Source organism: Pygoscelis adeliae, unplaced genomic scaffold, assembly GCF_000699105.1.
Source record: "Pygoscelis adeliae isolate BGI_AS28 unplaced genomic scaffold, ASM69910v1 Scaffold183, whole genome shotgun sequence".
Taxonomy (NCBI): domain Eukaryota; kingdom Metazoa; phylum Chordata; class Aves; order Sphenisciformes; family Spheniscidae; genus Pygoscelis; species Pygoscelis adeliae.
The window spans coordinates 285952-296524 of record NW_008824536.1 but is presented as its reverse complement, the minus strand read 5'-3'; the positions used below and the strand labels follow the sequence as shown (position 1 = coordinate 296524).

General features: G+C 35.5%; 1 protein-coding gene across 1 annotated transcript in view; it reads left to right on the top strand.

Moving 5' to 3' along the window:
• The first annotated feature begins 3588 nt into the window (after positions 1–3588).
• The window catches only part of FAM189A1 (family with sequence similarity 189, member A1), a 97169-nt gene continuing 90184 nt past the window's right edge, over positions 3589–10573 (top strand). Inside the window, exon 1 of the mRNA XM_009321564.1 lies at positions 3589–3639. The gene's annotated coding sequence lies outside the window, so the exon portion shown is untranslated. The remainder of the gene's footprint in view (positions 3640–10573) is intronic.

Genomic DNA, 10573 nt, shown 5'->3' with positions numbered 1-10573 from the left:
GTACTGGAAAGTAATTTCACCTTCTGTTTTTGTCCTGCCTCAGTATGTGCCCATTAAAGTAAATGCATCTTTTTCATGCATGAGCACAACTTGCATTAATGATAATGGAGCTTTCATATGTATATTGAAAGTTGTTCATACCTAATGTTACTGCATTTCTAATGCTGCAGAAGTCAAAACTGATGTATTCTGTTTATTTTTTGCTCTGTGAATCAGCACTGTTGTTACAGTCAGCAGGTACATACGTCTATAGGAATTCTGCTCAAGGAAGCTGGCAAATCTATGTTTTTTTGAACACATTTTTAATAGCTTTGATTTATTTTGATTATTATGTGATGGGGGGTTCACTGTAATTCAGCAGATAGAAGTTGGGTCCAAGATACTAGATAAATGTGCTATACAGGCTCTGAAATCAAACCATGTTGCTAAAGTTAAGCGGGCAAGTTGTTAAAATCATCAAACTCCAATTTACTTTCAATTTAAGAAAGAAAAAACCTGTGCACAGCATACATATGATGTAGTGATTTCTGAAAAACATTAGAAGACCTATAGATTGTAATGTTGAGCTATAGGTATGTAGGAAATGATGGTGTGTTAATTAATGGTGTAAAAATAACTCACTTATCTTGTGCCTATGTTTCTTGGCCCTTAACCTTGTGAAACCAAGTATGTGTTTTACATACTGCTTCCACTGAAGTAAGCATTGGATATTCTGAGCGACTATTGTAAGGTCTTTTGGGTCTATAAGTGGCATACTACTTTTCAAATAATTCCTACTTTTGTATATAAACCAAGTATGGTTCTATTTACTTTATTCAATATTGGCATTGTATTTATAAGAAGTAAAAACTGAAGAGGAAAACAAAATGTTAAGGGTGGTTTGTTTGTTTTTTTTTTATTTTTAAATTCATGGTCTTCTGCAAGACCGAGAGAAATCTTCTTTAGATTTCTATTTTGATAGAGTCATTTGGTATATTCTAACAAATGTTGGTATGTGATGTTCTCTGTGTGCTTTCTTCCCAATTATATAGTTGTGTGTACTGTGGTCTAAAGTGTTGAAGGTGCTTGGCGCTGGAAATAACTACATCTCAAAGCAAAATAAGCTTTTGGGTAACTACAGTGATATTGGGGAATAATGAGGTTTGGCAAATTACATTACAGCACTGTTGAGGTGGACTCTTATAATGACAACATTAAAGGCACAGGTGGAACACAGAGTTTTAGTGTCTATCATCAGTGCATATTAAGAGTTTATCAACTGACCTGACTGTGCTTGACCTTTTGCATGGTGAGCCAGTAGGGTGAGTGCCAGGAAGCTCTCTTTTTCCAAACAAAAACACATGTACCTCTTTCATCTTGCAAAGCTTCTGTAAAGGTCAAACACCGTTGTAGTTCAGCTGAACAAAAAGAATCATCTCCTTTCTCCACCTTCAGGGACTCACAATGCCACAGATATGTCAGACAGGAGGGGGAGAGGTTTAACAAGGACGTAGCACAGTAAAAGAAAGTAAGGATTTGCTACTCATAGGTAATGCACGAGAATATCTTGACTCTGAACATATGACTTGGTGACTGAGAAATACTGCCTTATGTATGAGTATTTTATGTATCAATACGTAATCTGTTTTGGAAGGCAATTTCTTATTTTTCCTAAAGGGTTTTCTTTAATAACTTCACAATTTCAGCCATCCCATTTATTTAATTGAGAGCATGTTGCTGTCTAGCCTGCAGTCAAAATAGCTAACTCTGCCATTTTACCTTCTTGAGTGCAGTTTCACATTACAGGACTCTCAGCCTAGAGACAGTTATCATACAGCAATAATAAGCTAATGCAGCTGTGTGAGCAAATTTAATTAACTGCAAAAATGGAATTCTCAGCTTTTTCCCTGGCTTGGCCAACATCCAGAAGTGTGTAGCTGGTATGTAGCTTTTATGCTGTAGGAAATGCTGTAGAATACAAACTATGCACATTTGCATGCAGGGATTATCTGCATAGTTTTTGGTATCCATAACCTGATTTTGGTTCATTTTTTACTGTGCGTTTATGCCTTCCCATCTGTTGCATTTGTACTTGGCTTAAAAACTAACATTGAGGTTTTACTATGAAACCTCATTTGAGGTTTTTTTCATGGCATAACTGCTGAAGAAAATATCAAAAGGTGCGTTTTCCGACATGCTGTCTTCCTGAATAATGTTTTCAACAACTGCAGCAGCTGTGGATATTATAAAGTTGTAAAATATGTTTGAAACATGCTCACAATATGAATGTCCACAGACTAGACATAATGAAAGCTTAAACTGGGCACTCCATAACCCAACTTCTCCATATAACCAACAGCTCTTTCTCCCACATTCCCAACAAGTCAGTAGACAGTTTCCAGCCTGGTTCCCAGTACAGTATACGTTGCTTCTGTAGTAGCTAGATATAGATCCGTTTTTAACTATTATGCTCTACTATTATTATACCTAAAAGATTGCTAGTAAAGCGTGACATAGTGGGAATGGTGACTTTCTGGCATTTGAATTTCAACAAACCTTGAATATAATTTCGTGGAAAAGGGTATTCGTTAGCTTCTGGGCTTCCTCCCTTTTGAATATCAAAGGTCTGTAGAGAGCAATAACAATATTAGAGCTTATTCTAAGCATTCACAGGAGGATTTCATAATGATTGTATCAGGCTAGCTAAGTATATGAGTTACTGTTAGACAAATTCTTTACACAAGCTGAGGTGAAAAAATGACACTGCAGACTCATGAAATAAATACATCATGCATTCTTTTCTCTGCAATTTATTTGTATTCTAGTTTACTATTTTTTTAAATTAAATGTTCTAATGAAAAGGTTCCTCCTCACCTTTTTTTTTTTTGCACCCCAGGGTCAATACCCCTCACCCCATTGCTCCAATTTCTCTCTGTATTTTCTGCTCTCTATTTTTAACTGTATGTAAAGCTTATGGTGTCTCAACTGTAACTTGCATGTTATTTTAAAATACCTAAGATCAGCTTAAGTGTATTGAGGTCTGAATTCCACTTGCTTTTGGCTTGTAGTGGAGGGGGTAATGTATACGTGTTAATTATAGGTTTTAATTGAATGTATGTGGGCTTTTTCAAACATAAGATCAAGTAGTGTGGTTCTTTGGGTGGCTGGGTGGAACAAAACAAAAAAACCCTTTTGCTAATTTAGCCAGATACCCTGGCTGATTTTGTGATTGTCCTATCTTTACTCCCCTTCTTGAGAGGTAATTTTTGATGATGCTAAGAAACCACGAGAAAATTTACCCTAAACATTTATTCTCCTTTAGTGCTGATAACATTTGGGACTTGGAGAGAAGATGTTTGAAGACCTATTGTGATCTGATCAGACCTAATTGGATCTGGCAGCTGGATTGAAATTTGTTTTAAAAACAGCTTAGTAGTACTTTTGTTTATTTTTTATTGAGACTGAAATGAAAACAACAATTTCCAGCACTCTGGAAATACACATCATGACTGTGTGTTAAACTTCATCTTAATACTTCGTATTTTTTAATGACACTGGTATAAACCCCATGTCTCTTTGGTGACTCTGCTCTCTTTATTACAGGTACTGTTGTCAGGATTGATTGGTGTTGTTTCATGGAAGAGGCCCCTTTCACTTGTGGTGAGTAGCAATGTGGCTTTAATCATGTTATACAGACTTTAGATAAGTGACTAAAGAATTCTGTGGAAGTAACTACCAGTGGTTTTGTCTTTATGTAGAAGCCTAATAGCTGCTGGGGATGATTTTCCAGTGCTGTTATGTATCCTAATATTTATAAACGCTACGTACAAAAATTTTGGGACTTTGAGGTTGTATTACATAAACGATCTAAGTGACAGTAATATTTTTCTTCTATCTGTACTTAAGTCTTGGAGAGCCGTAATATTTATTATGTGTAAAAGAATGCAGATATCTACTGCCCCTTCCTTGCCATTCTTACAGTTCTATCTTTCTTTTTTAAAGGGATAGCATATGGTTTAGTAATTTAAATGTAAGAACTAATGAATCATAAATATTTTGATGAATGTGTATGTTTAAAGAAAGGCAACAATCATACTGTAGTTGACGGTGTGAAATTAAAAATGGCTGAAAATAGTGAGCATTGCTGCCTATTAGATACACTCAATGTTGCGTTATGGCTTGGATTACTAGATATTCATGAAATATGTTATAATTTTCAATAATTTGTTTATTAATATATTTTTAAAATTAATACTGAACTTAGAAAAGTGCTTAGTCTTCACTATTGTTCTAGACAAACAGACTGGTGGTCTGCATTTATCTTTGCATTTAACTTGCCTAAAATTGCACCACAGAGAAATCTTTTTAACCAGTTATCGGGATGGCAAAAAAGCATATTCCAAATTAGTAGCTGTTCTTCTTTGTCTGCAAAACAATTTTCAGCTACATTATTTATTCTGTTGGGCGACTCATGTAGTTACTTAATAATAAAAAGTAATTTATGCTTTCTGTATGCATGCTAATAGAGTTTCAATTAACCTATTAACACAAAGCAATATTAGATTCAAATCAATCTTATGAAAAAGGTGAGATGACTGTGTCAATAAGGATGTATTAGCAGGTAAATACTGCCGTTGAAAAAGTCTGCATATGTAACATAGTAACATATGTAACATTTGTAACATGTTAATACTGAAGATAGTCCCAAGAAAAAAGAATACAATGGAAGGTATGAAATGGGAAGACCTGTATTAATAAGAATAAGCCTAATTAGAACTTCAGGTGTATCCTTCAGTATTATGAACTAAAGCAGTAGTGTTAGAGCTTCTGACATATTTTTTTTCTTTTTTCTTTCCCTTTCCATAATTCACTTTTCATTGTTATTAAAGAAAGGACAGATTGAGTTTGTATTTATTTACTGGTTTGTGTTTTTACCAACAGATGAATTCTATGTGATGTAGAAAGCTGCCTGATGGCAAGATAAATGTGCCCCAAATGAGGTCAAAGGGAAGCAAATTAGTGAAACTAATGAGTGCCCATGAGAAAGGTAGCAGGCAGGTTTCTGGACTAAAACACAAAAAAAGGCAGATTTTTATTCACCATAGATGAGGAGGGAGAGCTTTCACATTAGAACATATCAAAGGACTGATATGTCATGAATGAGTAGCCATCAAGTAAAAATATTCAGAAGTTCTCAGTATTTTCCATTTAATTTTTTACAAACAGACAAACAATGAATGTGTATATGAGAACACACGGACAGGATGGGAGTGGTCATTTGGTTGCCCCAGTATTTCTCTGGTTATCTCTTGCTGGGCAGGAGCAGAAAGAGGAGGAGCAAACTATTTTTTTCCTGGTGTTACCAAAAGGGAGCGTGGCCCAAAGTGCTGTTTGCTCCATTAGTCCGTCAGTAATGTAGTTCATATTGGAAATTTTGCAGGTTTGCAGTGTTGTTTAGAGTAAGAATGTGTATCTCTGGGTAAAGATTGGATTAAATTTCTGCTCAGTGTTATGACAAATAGCTGGTATACCTGTTTTTATTCCAATATATTTTATTCTACCTTATGGGCTTTGTTAATAATAATTCTCTACCTGGTACCTGGGAACGCTGCCTCTTTGATTGAATAAAACTAAATAGAATTGTAATAGTATTACCTCTTAGAAATACTTCAAAAGAAAAAGTTCTCAACAGTGAAAGAATCATGAAAGTGTATGTTTGGTACCCAAATCTCATTTCATTTTTATTTGCTACCCTTTACTGCTCACATATTACAAACTATTAAAACTAAAATAATTCCTCTGAATTGAGTGCTTGTACAACTGTGAAGTCTAACTAAACCTAAGACTTTTCAAAATAGTTGCTCGTAAGCTACTCTAATTGCTGTTTACATCATTGGAATAAACAATATTCATGCATCAGAAATGTTATTCAGGCCTATTAAGACTTGGCTTCTTTGATTCCTGAACACTTGCATATTGTAAATTCAGCCAGGCTTTCAGATATCAATTCATTCAGTTAAATGTAAATAGGCAGTCGTGGTCAGTATCATTCAAGGAAATAAATATAAAAGGGAAGAAATAGTAAATGGTAGCACTAATACTCTCAGAAGAGCTCACCTTCCTAAAATCCACTCTAGGAAATTATTCATTTCCAAGAGTAAGCTTAGTGATGATGAGTTAGATCCTGATTGTTTTTCTTCTGTATTTCTGTATTGGCACTTGGTGGTAGTATACTAGTAAGTTGGAGGAATAGGGGACAGGGATGATGTTTTTTGCCTCTGTGTGTGATTAAGCTGTGCAATAGCCAGTGCTAATAATTTTGCAGTGGCTACATAATATCTGTTTTTCCTTGTTGAATTGTAAATACCTTTTAGCAGATAGAACCTATGTGTGCAGGATGACTATTTGTTCTGAGTAAGCAATTAATCCTGTGCAACTTCACAACCTTATAGCACAAAGTACCATTGACATGTTAATGAGTCATATTTCTTGTGATCTGCTTATACAATACATATGCAAAATACATATGGTCAATAATTACCTTTTAACCTAATTTATAGTATTATAAACAACTATATAATCAATTACAATATACGCATCTTTTTTTTTGCAGTGTGTTACAAAATCTGTCATTGCAAAGAGTGATAACAAAAAGAAAGATAGCTTTATCATTTGAAGCCATGAATAAAGTTTTATAACATTAAACCATACACCATCTGTGACATTCTGAAAACTGGTGAAACTCTGATAATATTTTAAGATGCCAGTTTCCTGCTTGTTTTGGATTTGTGACTAAAACAGGACTGATAACACACCAGTGTTTTGGCTATTGCTGAGCAGTACTTGCACAATGTCGAGGCTTTCTCTTTTTCCCACTCTGCATCACTTGCTTTGGCTTTTTCCTTCCCCTTTCCTTCACTTGTTAAACTATCCTTATCTTGACCCATAAGTTTTTTCACTTTTGCTCTTCCAATTCTCTTCCCATCCTGCTGCAAGGGGAGGGAGTGAGTGGCTGTGTGGTGCTTAGCTGCTGGCCAGGGTCAGCCCCTCACACTACTGATTCTGGTTTGCTCATCGCTGTATTAATACAGTTTTTTTCACAGATGCAGAGTCTTTTCTTTGAAACTTTATTATTTTCTGCAGGCAAAAAGAGGAAGTCGAAGAAGCAATAAACACAAGTAGTACTTCATCAACCATTAACTTCTGACTGCATCTTACCAGAGATGTGTTATGTGGTATTGGTATAGAAACGAGTGGGTGGTTGCATGGTTTAACACCTTGGAACCAAAGTCAAAACTGAGAATAGTTGTATATTTCCAGGACATTAGCATGGGTGGTGTTTTGTCTGATACGTTCAGTAGAAGATTTACAAATGTGTATGCGCTAAGGAAATTTTACTGTGATGTTAATGTGCAGAAATTTAATTGCACATAGCAGCTCTCATGCTGAAGTGTCTTTGCATAGCTTAATTATCTGAAGGATTCACCAGATTTTGTTAGCCAATTTTATTGGTCACCACCTAGCCATCAGTTGCTTATGTTGCCAAAATGCTTTATATATACAAGGAATCAGTGTCTGTTATCAAACCAGTATTTATATTTACCAGAGGAGACACCTGTGCAAAGGAGATCTTTAAATTGTTTATGCATTAATTTTGAACAGTATTTTCCATATATTTTTGATGTTTCCTCATTAAGCTTTCTGTATTTTTAATTACAAAATCTGAGAGAATTTGTAGTGCTTTGGGGAAATCTTTCAAGAGTCCCTTATTTGGAAACTAAGCGCTGGCTTTGTCAGTACCACTGCTTAAGGTTAAAAAGCTGTGTTAAAATAGGAATTTGTTTCCTCGTGGTTTATGGAAGTGTCTGACAACTGGGGGAGAGCTTGTGCAGATCCTGAGGTTGAATTACCTTGTACAAAACTAACTGTGCAGTGAGATTATTTTTCTGTTACAGTCTATGGTAATTGCAAATCTATTTGTGCTAAGGAGATTAATTCAGCTGGTGAATTGAGTAGAAAGCTTCTCTGTTGCCATCTGGCATTTGGGTGATCCCAGAAAAATATTTTTACATTTCTAACTGAAAGCTTTTACAATAAACTGATAGATTTAATATTTTTTCAAGGAACAGAAGCGTATTTTTTCATGTCTGTGAATGTCAGTGAACACAACACAATAATTATTAATAAGTCATCTTGATTACTCAGAATAGCTATTTAAAAGCATGCCCTATGAAATCTGCATTCCAGATACAGTTCCATGCATCAGTGAACATGCAAATCTGTGCATATACCTTTAGTAACTAGCCTGGGTATAAAGGCTCAAAAATCTGGTCTGTACGTTTGTTTTTCAGGATGTTTTCTTTCTTTTGGCTTAAATGGAAGGGGACACTCTGCTTTCAATGCATTATCCCTTCAAATGAACCATTACTTTGTGCTTTTTTTTTTTTTTTGGCTAAGCAGATAGGATTTTCATCATTTAAGAAAAATAAAAGAGGAGTCATCCTAAATAGCAGCAGTTCAACCTGCACATCAGGCACAAGGATGAACTGCTGTGCAAGGTCTCAGACTGCACCTGTGGTAGCAATCAGTCAAATACTGAACTGACTTTGTTAGAAAATATTCATCTTGGGCCAGCTTGGTAGTTTGTAGCAAAATGACAGATCGTCTTTCTAGAAGTCCTGTGAAAAACTTGAACTATTTGAATACCAGGCTTAAATCAGTTTCTTTTTTCAGTAAAAATCAGTAGAAAAAGATCTATACCTGTTGTAAAAAAGAATTTACTAATAATATTAAATAAATACATCTGCATACACACTTGCCCCACAAGATGCATGGATATGTAAAACTGGTCCAAATATTTTCTCACTGATTATCTCCTATCGCTAGGAGATATCATTGCTGAGTATAGCAGAAACAACCGAACTCCAGGAAACAAATGATATGTAAAATGTATAGAAATAACATGTAAATTTCCCATATTCTTCTCAGTGATATGGGGTGTTGACATGTTCCTGGCCATACCACTTAACCTGAGGTTCTAGAGTAGCTTAAGTGACGAGACATGCATTTTTAAACTCTTGTAAGAGAATTTACAGCTTCCTTTCAGATGAAATCTGATTGAAATTTTTGAATTTTTAAAAAAAAAGCCCCCCCCCCCCGCAGAGATTTGGTTTTGGCAGCTGGAATATATAGATAATCTGTGTAGTGGAGAGGCAATGTTAGCATAAATGGGTGAAGACTGTAAGAAAAACAGTGAAACGTGAAAAAATGCACACCTGGGGAGAATGGCAGAGTCTAAAGGCATCCATCACCTTGTCTTTGTTGGCCTTGACACTTGTGTGATGTTGAGATGAGATGCAGAATATCACTCTGCTTTAACATATCCCTTGATCACTCTGCAGCATCATTTCAACATGCATATTCTTTGAATTTGTTGATCAAGATGTTCATTAGGAACCCTGCTATTGGACAAACAGTCGTCTTTTGAGGCTGAAGTGTTAGTTTAAAGGTTAACAAAACACTGGGTAAAAACAACTACATCTTACATACCAGAGTTTTGCAAAGTTTCTGATAAAGTGGGATATGGTTCAATGCTGAGTATTGCTTGCTTTCAAAAAGAAACTTGGAAAGCTGTAATTGCTCCTAGTTGCAAACCAAATCCAATGCTGGTTCACAAAGTAGCTCTTCTAATATAAAGCTGTAAATTTTGCTCAGAGCTGGTGTGGACTGGAGTGTGAACCCAGGCTTTGGAATTGAGAGCAGAGTGTTTTTCTTTGACCTCTTTTCTAGGAGCATGGAAGGAAAATACTCAGATTCAGAGGAGCTGAATGCTAAATCAAGGGGAAGAGAAAGGCAGAGGACTATGACAGGGAGGAATTAAAATGTGAGTCTGGCAACACGAGGGAGACCGAGATCAAAAGCTGTTGCGAAGAACAGGACCTAGATGAGCAGAGAGGAGTGCTAGTGAACCAAAAGCATGCCAATAAGAAATCACACAATGGAATCTCTGGTTTTTCAGTGTAATTTTTAAATATAGTGCCATAAGAACTGTAACTAATTAATCCTGACTTATAATAGATTTGTACCTTAGGTTTGAATGACTTTGGTGAAGAAAGTGTGAGCTGTAAATAACCTTTTCCTATAGGTGGGACATACAGTTAAGTTTTCTTTGTCTCTTCCCTTCCTCTTCTCCCATTCACTGAGAGCTACTTGTGTAAAGCACTAACATGGCTATACTGTTCTGGTAACCAAACTAGATCAACTGTCTCTGCATACTACTGGAGTGTGACTGCAGTTATACCAAAAGTCTGTGAGACAGTATCTAAAAATGAGGTTAATGTATTTATTGATAACCATATTCCAGGTTGCATCAATTTGAAAGCAGATTTAAAAATATATTTCTGTTTCTGTCAAACCTGCTTCTGTTTGTTAGTTATTCCAAGCAGATTCTCAAACAAAGTAGTTAAACCTGAATGATTTTTTTTGTAGTAAATTCTCTTTCCTTATTTAAAAAAACAATTTTCTACCAAACCAGGCTAGTGAATATCAGATTTTGGGGCCTTTTCAATCAGTCAGTGACTGTCATTATTTCATT